Raw genomic sequence first — 10904 nt, 5'->3', positions numbered from 1 at the left:
ATTAGCCCATTGTTTGATATTAATTAGATCATTAGTGAGACTTTGAGCTATTTCAATGGGGTTATTATCACATATACCATACAGAGAGGTGTCATCTGCAAATAGTTTTATCTTATTAGAAACACAGTCAACAATATCATTAATATAGATTAAAAACATCAGTGGTCCGAGGACTGAGCCTTGAGGAACCCCAGCTTGAACAGGGTCAAATGTCGATACAAAACCTTCAGTTTGAACTCTCTGTTTTCTGTGTAATAAAAATTTTTTAAACCAGTTTAAAAGATTACCTTTAATACCATATAACTCCAGCTTGTAAACCAGACCATCATGCCAAACCCTGTCAAATGCCTTACTAATATCGCAAAATATGTATCTAATTTCTTTGTTTTGATCAAGACATTTAACAATGGTATGGTAGATAGACAATAATTGATTTACAGTAGAGTCATTGGGTGTAAAGCCAGACTGATGTTTAGTGATAATTTTATAAGTGGTGAGGTAATTATATAAGTATTTAAAAATAATCTTTTCTAACATTTTACTAAAACATGATGTTACAGATATTGGTCTATAGTTAGATACCTCATTGACTAATCCTTTACCTTTAAAGATAGCATTAATATTTGCCATTTTCCAGCTAAGTGGGATTACACCTGTTTCAAGAGTTTTGTTGAATAAAAGAGTAAGAGGTACATATATAGATGATAGTAGATTTTTTATGACTTTAGGAATCATATTGTCTGGTCCAGCAGGTTTGTTACTATTTAAGAGGAATAACTGATCTTTTACATCCTGCTGTGTTATAATAATGTTGTCAATGGAATGGGGGGAATTCTGGATAATTTCTGGAATTGGATCAGTATTTGCTGATGTTGTTGATATGGAAACAAAATATTTATTTAAACACTCAGCTTTGTCAAATGGATGTTGTATAAAAGTGTTGTTGTTTAATAGTGGGGGAATAGATGTAGATTTATTATTAATATTAAGGACATTTCTTGCAATTTTCCACCATTTATTGGGGGGAATAGATTTATCAGAAAGTGACTTTTGTAAATTTTCAATATATGTGTTTTTTGCTTCTCTTATCTTAGTAATAATTTCATTTCTCTTAATTCTATAATTTTCCCAATGGTGCATGGAATTAGTAGTTTTTGCTTTCCTATGAACTCTATTTCTTTGTCTTATAAGTAATCATTAGTCATCCATTTCTTATCATTTGGTCTAACTGTAACATATTTACTTGGTACACATTCACTGATTAAATCATTTACAGTATTACATAAAATATTATTAAATTCATTCGTATCATGTATATTGATTAAATTATCCCAATCCTTCTCTAAAATATGTCTGTTCATCTTATCAAAATCAGCATCTTGATATATAAAGATTTTTTTACGATAAGATTGTTTTTTGAAAACTGAATAAGAGATAGTGAATTGAACCAGTGAATGGTCACTACATATTGGAGGAAGTACGGATGCATTTTTAATCAGACTTGTATTATTAGTAAAAACAATATCAATTGAAGTTGATGAGGTTGGGGTGATACGAGTAGGGTCCTTTATGAGATTTGAAAGATTAAATTTAGTCATCATTCTAACCAGATTTGAATGAGGTTGAAGATTAAGCATGTTGACATTGATATCACCAGTTATCACTATGTCAAGGTTTGTGTTAATGGCTTTTTCAATAATGGTGTCCAGAATGTCCCAATATCTAACTGGTGATTCCGGTCGATATAAACAAGCCAATAAAAATTTTCGAGATTCAATGTGGACCTCTACCCATAACATTTCAACTTCATCTTGTTCAAGATCATTTCTTCTTTTAGTAACAATATTATCTTTATGATATATTAAAACTCCACCACCTGGGCCAGTTTTCCTGTCTAGTCTGTGAATATTTTCAGAATAAGATTGAATCATTAGTTCAGAATCAGGTATTGCAGGAGTGAGATGTGTTTCCGTTAGACAGATAATGTCACTATCATATAATTCAGCTTCAATAATATCTATTTTATGTCTTAGTGATCTTATGTTTAGGTGGGAAATATCAAGGCTGTGTAAGGGACCTGGATTTAGTTCAACATCACAACTAATTATTATTAACATACCAATGATATATAGAGCAAAAATTAAGTTGTTAACTATTGGTGTAGAATGCACGGGTAGATAATATGCTATATTGTATGCAATACTTTGTACAGTTAATTTATAATTAAACACAAATAAGTACATGTTGCCCCCAGTGAATCTACATGCCCTATCATAGAACAAGTATATTACTCTACTAGTCATTATCAAATAACCATATCTTTATAACATATTTGATAAGGCATGTGATACAGCTGGTATTTGTATGTACCTGTACGAGTGAAAATGTATACATTGAGACTGGGCAAGTCTTAAAATTGTTATAATAAAACAAAATGTGAAAAAATAAGCGATTTGTGGGCAAAGTCCACAAAAGTAATAGATATATACAAGTAATTACCATACATGGATGAAAAATCATAGAAGACATCCCGCTATTTACATGGATGGACATCTTCAAAAAAACTGTAAACAAAACGTACAACTATTTATACATACAGACCACGTGAAAGCACTCTAGTGATCACGATCATATATTCTCATCATAGTCTCTCAAACACTTAACTAAGTTTCAGTTTACTTACCATTTACTGTTCAGTACAGTTAGATTGTATTATTTTCAAAGTATCAAACAATGGGTCAGATAATTCATTTTGAGTAAAGAGATTAGCAATAATGAATACATGACATAAATAATTAAACTTACATTTGAGAGACTATATACATAACTAAGTGTAATCATATTCAGTTGAGAGGTGTGCTCTTTCATAAGAGTATTATGATAGCCATACGCATAAAAGCAGGCACGCCGATTTGTAACATTGAGTGTGCACGTGGATTTACATTGGATATAACTATCATTACTTTTGGAATACATTAAATAGAAAAATAATTAATAAGAAACCTCAGGAGACGCAGTGAGGTATACAATATGAGTGTCATTTCATATATATTTTGCTACAAGTATTATTCATATGGAGAAGAGGTATAGTATGTTCATGTATATATACGAGACACGTACTAGGCATATACACGTGTATAATTTGGATCTATAATTTTACATCTCTGATTGTAAAGGTGGAGATACAAACATTGCGTAAATGTTGTTTCTGGGTAAGTCTAACGTTAGTGTATTGTATGCAAATTTTGTTTCAATGTTAGTCTAACGATAGTGTATTGTATGTAAATGTTGTTTCAATGTTAGTCTAATGATAGTGTATGGTATGTAAATGCTGTTTCAATGTTAGTCTAACGTTCGTGCATTGTATGTAAATGTTGTTTCAATGTTACTCTAACGTAAGTGTATTATGTAAATGTTGTTTCAAGGTTGGACCAGGCGTAATCTATGCAACCATCAAACTACGTTGGTCAAACATGGAAATACTCTCTGAGCTACACATTGACATACATTTTGCAACTTTGCTCTCTAGTGGATTTTTATTTTTCATATTTGAAACTATGATATAAAAGAGCGATTTTGTGTATATATTTGATCTTAAGTATTGTACTACTTTTTTGTTCTCGTGATGACAAAGTTAAATACATTGTATTGTTATAATTGAAAGCTATTGTTCATTATCATTAACTACTGCTCACGGTGTGACCTTTTGTATATGAAAGATTCGGCAAAATTTGGTTTTATAATTGTTGATAATAGAAGATTGAATACCAAATCCAGATACTTACGATATGTTTATCATAATATTATCTAAATTTATATTTAAGATTATCTAAAGTTTATGATAATCTTCACGAGGTCATATCGTGATTCTCATACTTATCTATATATATTATTTAACATTTGAAGTAAACCTCTCGTATGAAAAACCAGCCATGCAAAGCGAGGATTTCAATAAAACAAATTACTGCATAAAATGTTGTTGTGATGGGTGTTTAAATCTTGAAATGTTTGGTGGCTACATTACCATTAGTTATGTATCCTAATGACGTGAGGAACCTGAAGCCCCACTTGGCAATCATTTTGTGGACAATGACCATTTTTATTTCATCTTGGAGCATTTTTTGTCACTCAGAGCTTAGAGATTATGATTATCAGCCAAACTAAACAAAAACAATATTCAATGATGATCTCAACTATCTGACAATTCAAACAATACACAGCATGCTTCATTGCGAACTTGCATTAAAAATGTTGTAACTAATTCGTTTTGTACGTGTTTTACATGCTCGTACAGGAACATTCAAATACGCATGTGAAGTAGGCAGGGTTTTAATTGTAAAACCTGGGTTGGGGTGCTTGGGATCGAACACATTTGAAGAAGGGAGTAGTGTAGCAGGCCGTGTTTTAATTGTAAATACTGTACATAGTTGTATAATCGCCTTTTAGCTTCGGGCTAGGGGGAATTTCCCTTTAGCTCAGTCAGTAGAGCGGCGGACCAGTAAGCCGAGGGTCGCGGGTTCGATCCCGGCTAGCTGCACACTACTACTCCTTGAACTTTTACATTGGTGCCGCAGACCTTTCCAAGAGAAAGCAAGAGGCTTCCTTGGAGATAGAACCTAGGTTGGTGTGTTTGGGGGCGAACACGTATGTAGAAGGGAGTAGTGTAGCAGGCCGTGTTTTAATTGTAAATACTGTACATATTTGTATAGTCGCCTTATAGCTTTGGGCTAGGGGGAATTTCCCAATAGCTCAGTCGGTAGAGCGGCGGACCAGTAAGCCGAAGGTTGCGGGTTCGATCCTGGCTGGCTGCACATTACTACTCCTTGAACTTTTACCCATGGATACATACGTACATACAAACGTACACAAACAGTGATTCTATCACATCCCCAGTCCGACGCCCAGACAGACGCAAAAATAGGACACCCAGATATACGACAAACAAACACAATAGTAGACAATGACCGGCGCAGATCCTGTCACAGATAGATATAAAGACCAATACACAACTCATTAAGATTCCCCAATACGACAAAACCGACAGACAGACAGGTAAACAAAGACATTTAAACTAAAGATCAACATGATTACAGACCGATATACAGCGTAAACTCAGTCAAACTTACACAAAGACGTGTACATACAGACACATCCTCACATGTTTACACTGAGGACATAGAACAGACAGAACTCTTATACATATCCAGTTACAGACTTACACTCATATTACGTGTACAATAACGTTTTCTATTTTACATAATTCGATAATATGTTTTGTGTTTGCTGATATCAATACGTTCTATTTTTTGTCAGCATAGTGCTTGAACAGTTATATTTTAATTGTTCCTTCCATAGAACGATCCTTATTAAAGTCTTTTACAACTTATGAATAATACCATAAACATTCCCTTCTTGTACTTGTAGATTCGCTACATATTTTAATATCAAATTTAAATACCGACATAACATCAGCTACTCTACGTTTCTGTTCACTCAAAAGATACATTATACTGCAGTTTTCTCACATTGATGCAATTACCAAATTCTTGAAATATCTCTAGTGCTAGGTCCCATATTTCTACAAAATGTTTGCTTTCAATGAAGTAATGTGTATAATCTTCGGTAACATTTCAAACGTTATGTTCCTCAATTCCCCATCTTTGTAGAATAACTTTACACGGTAATAGTTGTAATGGAATAACTCCCATTTAACCATACTTTATAACGGTTATCAATCAAAAAAGTAAAACATGGCAGTAAAATATATCATTTAAAGGACCCGTTACAGGTTACTTTGATTTTTGCCCACGAGCCAATTTAATAATTACCGGGTGATATTTGTAGTACTATATGAGACAACCCATGAAATATGTTTAAACAATTCCCAGGGGCATGTTCAATGACCATTTCAATATAATCCTACATGGGAGAGTGACAGGGTTCCATTTTTAGTCAAAATAACGCACATTTAACTTTTTTTGCTTCAAAAAGTTATCATTTTCTTTACAGTGATATTAACTGCAAATCCTAGATGCATATATGCAACAAAAAATATCTATTAAAAATGTAGGCGACATAAGTGTCGGCCAGGAAGCATATAAGTTCATATAATAAATTAGTGTGTTAGACAACACCGAACACTTTTCAGGGGCTTAACAACATATTAACGATGCCTCATGCCGTCATACAGGTAAGTTTAATGTCGTAAAAATATCTTCGTTCTAATATGTTATCTATGTACTCTTTATACAAATTAATTTTCGTTGTGCTCAAATTAATCTAGATTTTATATATATACCAATATACAATTTATTTTATAGCTGTCAAACTTGTGACTAAATCTGACCTTTTAGTAACATACAGATATAAAAAAAATAATCCATTCCATTCCATAAAAGGTCCCACAATACGGGTACCGTAACAAACAACTGAATATACTTCCTTGTTACCTGGTATTACCAAACTCGGACCACTAACAAGCATGGCTCCCAAGACGATTGCTCTTTTGTGGGGACTGTTTCTGTTTCTGTTCTGTGTCCAGTTACTGCGATCAGAAGGTTAGTAATTAGATCGAAGAGTTTGATTATGTAAGAGTAAGAGCCATGTTGAAAACGATTTTCGAGTGAGAGAGGTGTATGTACATGTTTGAGCAAATGGGAGGATTCATCTAAGTATGTTGTGCTCGCTCGTGTGTGTGTACATATATATATAAAGTAGGATATTCATTTTTCAGATGTATCGACTATGTGTTCGCTTTACCTACATATAGCAGGACTTTTAATGATCACACCATTAATATATGTATCTACTTTGATTAGCGTTTACGTTGCCTTTTACCTATAAAAATGCAAATGTTGCTTTCTCGCTTAAGGAAACGTACACTCATTGACGAGTTAATTAGATTTAGTTAATATCAGAATATAAGTGAACCACTTTCCTGGTCACAAACTGTAGTAAATTATCATATCATATATCAACGTTAGGATAGTGTGACCTTTGCAATAGAGGTAATTACTGCCGTTGAATCTTATCTGTGGACGACAAAAGTACTTCAGGTCTCATCCATTACATTCTATTAATAATGATTTAAATACATAATTGATTAATTTGAAGTTCACTTCAAGTCAACAAATGGCTTAAGTTATAGATACAAACCTGTTACACAATTCAAAACCCAACATTTTATAGGTTTAAAGACCTTTAAGGATTTGATAGGTCTTTATGCTGCAATAACGGAATTTACATACACAACCGGTGCTATTGTTATGAATGTTATTGATAACCCAACGCGGGTTATAATGTTCTACAAACAGGGCAGTGAGGGGAGCTCTTAACACCTGTGTGTTCACTGACGCGCTTAGTTGTAGACTGACTAACAATAGAGCTTTTCGCCAGCGTCACTCATTTGACGAGTTGTCTCCTAGGCATTGATAACTCCATAAGAAAACTAATCCATTTCACCACATAAAAATCCTCCCCATTCTATTCCAAAGGAAAGGCATGATCGGGGAAGCAACTTTATTCTCTCTGCCGACCTGCGAAATATGCTCATTCCGCATTCTCCGCATCCAGCTCACAATCGGCCAGGTATTTAGGCATTCTTCTCCGCCTGCTTCCAAATCCGCAACCAGATTAACTCACAGTCTCCTGATGATCCTGTGACAGCTACTGTCGAGCTAATTCTTCTCCATCCTTAGATGACCCTCATGTGAGGCTCGGGTCCGGGTGAGACAAGAATACTGATGCGAGTTCTCTGTCAATCCCAAAGGGATGAGCGGTCTGCACATCGTCGCTGACTGAAGTATCTGGGCTCCAACCCACCAACCTGGTAAAGCATTTGGTTTCTATGTCTCTTGAGCCAAAGTATATTTGTATCAATATTAAAAATATATAGCTCTAATTTATCATTTTGGTACTAGTTGGCAACTTTCTGCACTTATTAATGGGAATTTCACTTTAACTTTGGATTTACATATATTGTGAAATCTTGCCTCCCTCTTTTTCTCTTCTCTTTCTCTTCCTTTTACTTTACCTGCCTTTTTTTTCTCCTTCTCCAATGTGTGTACATATGTGTACATGCAGTTATGATATGTGAGTGTGTGCATGTGTGTGTGTTTGTGAAGGTTTTGTTGTTTGTGACAAATATTGATATTATGAATGGGCTGAATCTTGCATGAAATTAAGATAATTATAATTCATACATTTATATACATATAATTACATATCAGTGTGACAGTGTTTTTTTTCTTTTTTGTGTGTGTGTATGTTGCTGTTGACGATGTTGTTGATGATGAAATCAATTGTTTCATTGGGATTTTTAATTATGAATGCATTGGTAATACTATTTTCATAATGATAATTATATTGATGTGGAAGCTACTGATGACAGATTGTGTAAAAATGTACTAATGGTGGTGGTGGTGGTGATGATGATGATGATGATGATGATGATGATGATGAGAAATGCATTGACACATTAATATATTAATATATTTCATCAATAAAAATCCAAGCACTGTTCCTTTATTGGGAGTAGTTTCTTGGATTATTTTTCGGGTCAAAGGTCCAGATAATTAGATATATCAAAATAATTCAGGATAATACTTGCATACCATTTAGATCAGTTTAGTTCTAATCTGCCAAATGTTTAGCATCTACACTAATTAAAGGGACATTTTTATTTCCTCATTTTAAATTCTGTTGTATGTCTGCTACAATAAACAGGAATGCCTGTTTGTCTTAAAATATTAGCGAATTATGAATCATATGGTATATTTAACAAATATTTGAAAGGCTGACTGTTTGGTTTATGCAACAAAGCATTGCATTATCAGTTGTCCTAATCAATCTGTATTTCCTGTTTTAGAGAACATCGCGTACGGAAGGATGGCTTCGCAGAGTTCTACATACGAGAGATGGCGTGCAGATAAAGGCGTGGATGGCTGTTTAAACCAAGATCTCGCCTCTGGTTGCTGTACACATACAGCGATTTACAAAAACCAAGCCTGGTGGCAGGTAGATCTAGGACATCGCTCCACAGTCAGTTACATCACAATATACTACCGAGGTGGGTCAAAATTAATAGCAATATTGATGTATAATAATTCATTTTAAAATCGATCATAATTATTGATGTTATAGAGATTTCAAATCAGAGGTACTCGAACCCTAGATATTTGTATCTTAAAGACAATAAATGCTTGGCCTCAGACTGCCGTTTGTGGATACATGTATGATATACTGTATGTAAATAGATATGAAGATGAGCATCTTTCCTTTCATCAGTCAACAAGTGAACAACAGTAAAAGGAAGTAAAATGATTTCATATAATATTTTCACCAAACTGTTGTCGGACTAACATAAAGTAATAAGTTAAGCGAAAGCTGCACTGTCAATAACGGTTTTTTTTACTGTGGCTACTGAACTTAGAAGTAAAAACATCACATAATCCTGCAACTTATGTTCCTATGTTGTGCACGTGATGGAGACGTCAGGATTTGTACAAATACAACAAGGCATCTCACACCAATCCCCCTCACTATTAAACATCGACATAAACGCAACAAAATGGAGAGAAGTGTCGCAAGGCTGCTAAATATTATAACAAGAGATGATGACAGTTATTAAGAGTTTCAAGAAACAAAACTATCTGATAACGTTTACACGTGCATTGCATTGTCACTAGATGAAACATACCAAGCCCAATGCCGGAGACAGACTCCTTATTATACGTTTCGAACTCTCATTCTGTGACCTATGGTAACTAGTGATTCGGAAATATTACAGCAACTTTGTGGAAGAGCTAACTGTTTGCTACCGGAAGTCGGAAACCCTGACCAGAAAAGATTAAAACCCGTGTTTTCACGTCAGCATTTTAGACTTCCAAGCCAACTTTCTTTATATATCATTACATGCGTACGAAGATACATGTTATATGTGTTCTGTAAATTGTGTACAGAGGATTTGCTGGTTACCATCAGCAGTGACTGGACACCAGACAATTGATGAAGTTTGCACTCCATTTTTGACTATCTAGAAATGAACAACACTTGCATATATTAAATTACTTTTTGATTTTTTTTTTTAGAAGAAAGCACTTTAGACATGAGAATTCGACTAGCTGGTTATCAACTATATTTGTCCAACACCACTGACTGGTTACTAGGCGTCCTTTGCTACGAAGATACAAGTAGTGATGTTTCTGCAGTGAAGTTGATAATAACAACTCAATGCCCGTATGTAGCTCAGTATGTGACCATCTATAACTCCCGAAGTAATCCAACGAGACATGAATGGTACGATAATTTGGCTTACCTGGAGCTTTGTGAAGTACAAGTATTCGGTACGTAGAAAGATTAAAAACAAGAGAGAGAGAGAGAGAGAGAGAGAGAGAGAGAGAGAGAGAGAGCACTGCAGTCGCAATACCATGCATATGGGGAATATAATTAGACGTTTGACCAACATTGTGGGGAATAGTCGGTTTTATGGGGATTCCTCTGATTCCCCATAAATCCAAGCACTATTTGAAAAGAATCCAGATGCGAAAATGTGTAAGTTGTCGCCGAAAGTTGAAAATGTGCTATTTTTAGAACAACTATCAAATTTCATTCTCTCACACTGCCGTAGAAGTGTGCTTGAATAATTATGGGTAATATTCCCCACAAGACGACTTTATAGAGAGATAATTACGACTTCCCCTCAAACCTAAGAGCAGTGGCAGTGATAATTATTCCCCATAAATAGGCATATTAAGAGAGAAACCAAAGTATACATCCCTATTAAAGCACAGAATGAGAATATTTAGCATACCCCCACCACCTCCTCCAACATACCAACATACAAACTCAGAAGAATGTGAATATGGCGGGCTGGGGGGGGGGGGGTCGGTCTCTCCCTTCGAGCA

Source organism: Pecten maximus, chromosome 4 (genome assembly GCF_902652985.1).
Source record: "Pecten maximus chromosome 4, xPecMax1.1, whole genome shotgun sequence".
Lineage (NCBI taxonomy): Eukaryota > Metazoa > Mollusca > Bivalvia > Pectinida > Pectinidae > Pecten > Pecten maximus.
The sequence above is the reverse complement of the archived record's forward strand: the minus strand, read 5'-3'. Positions refer to the sequence as shown.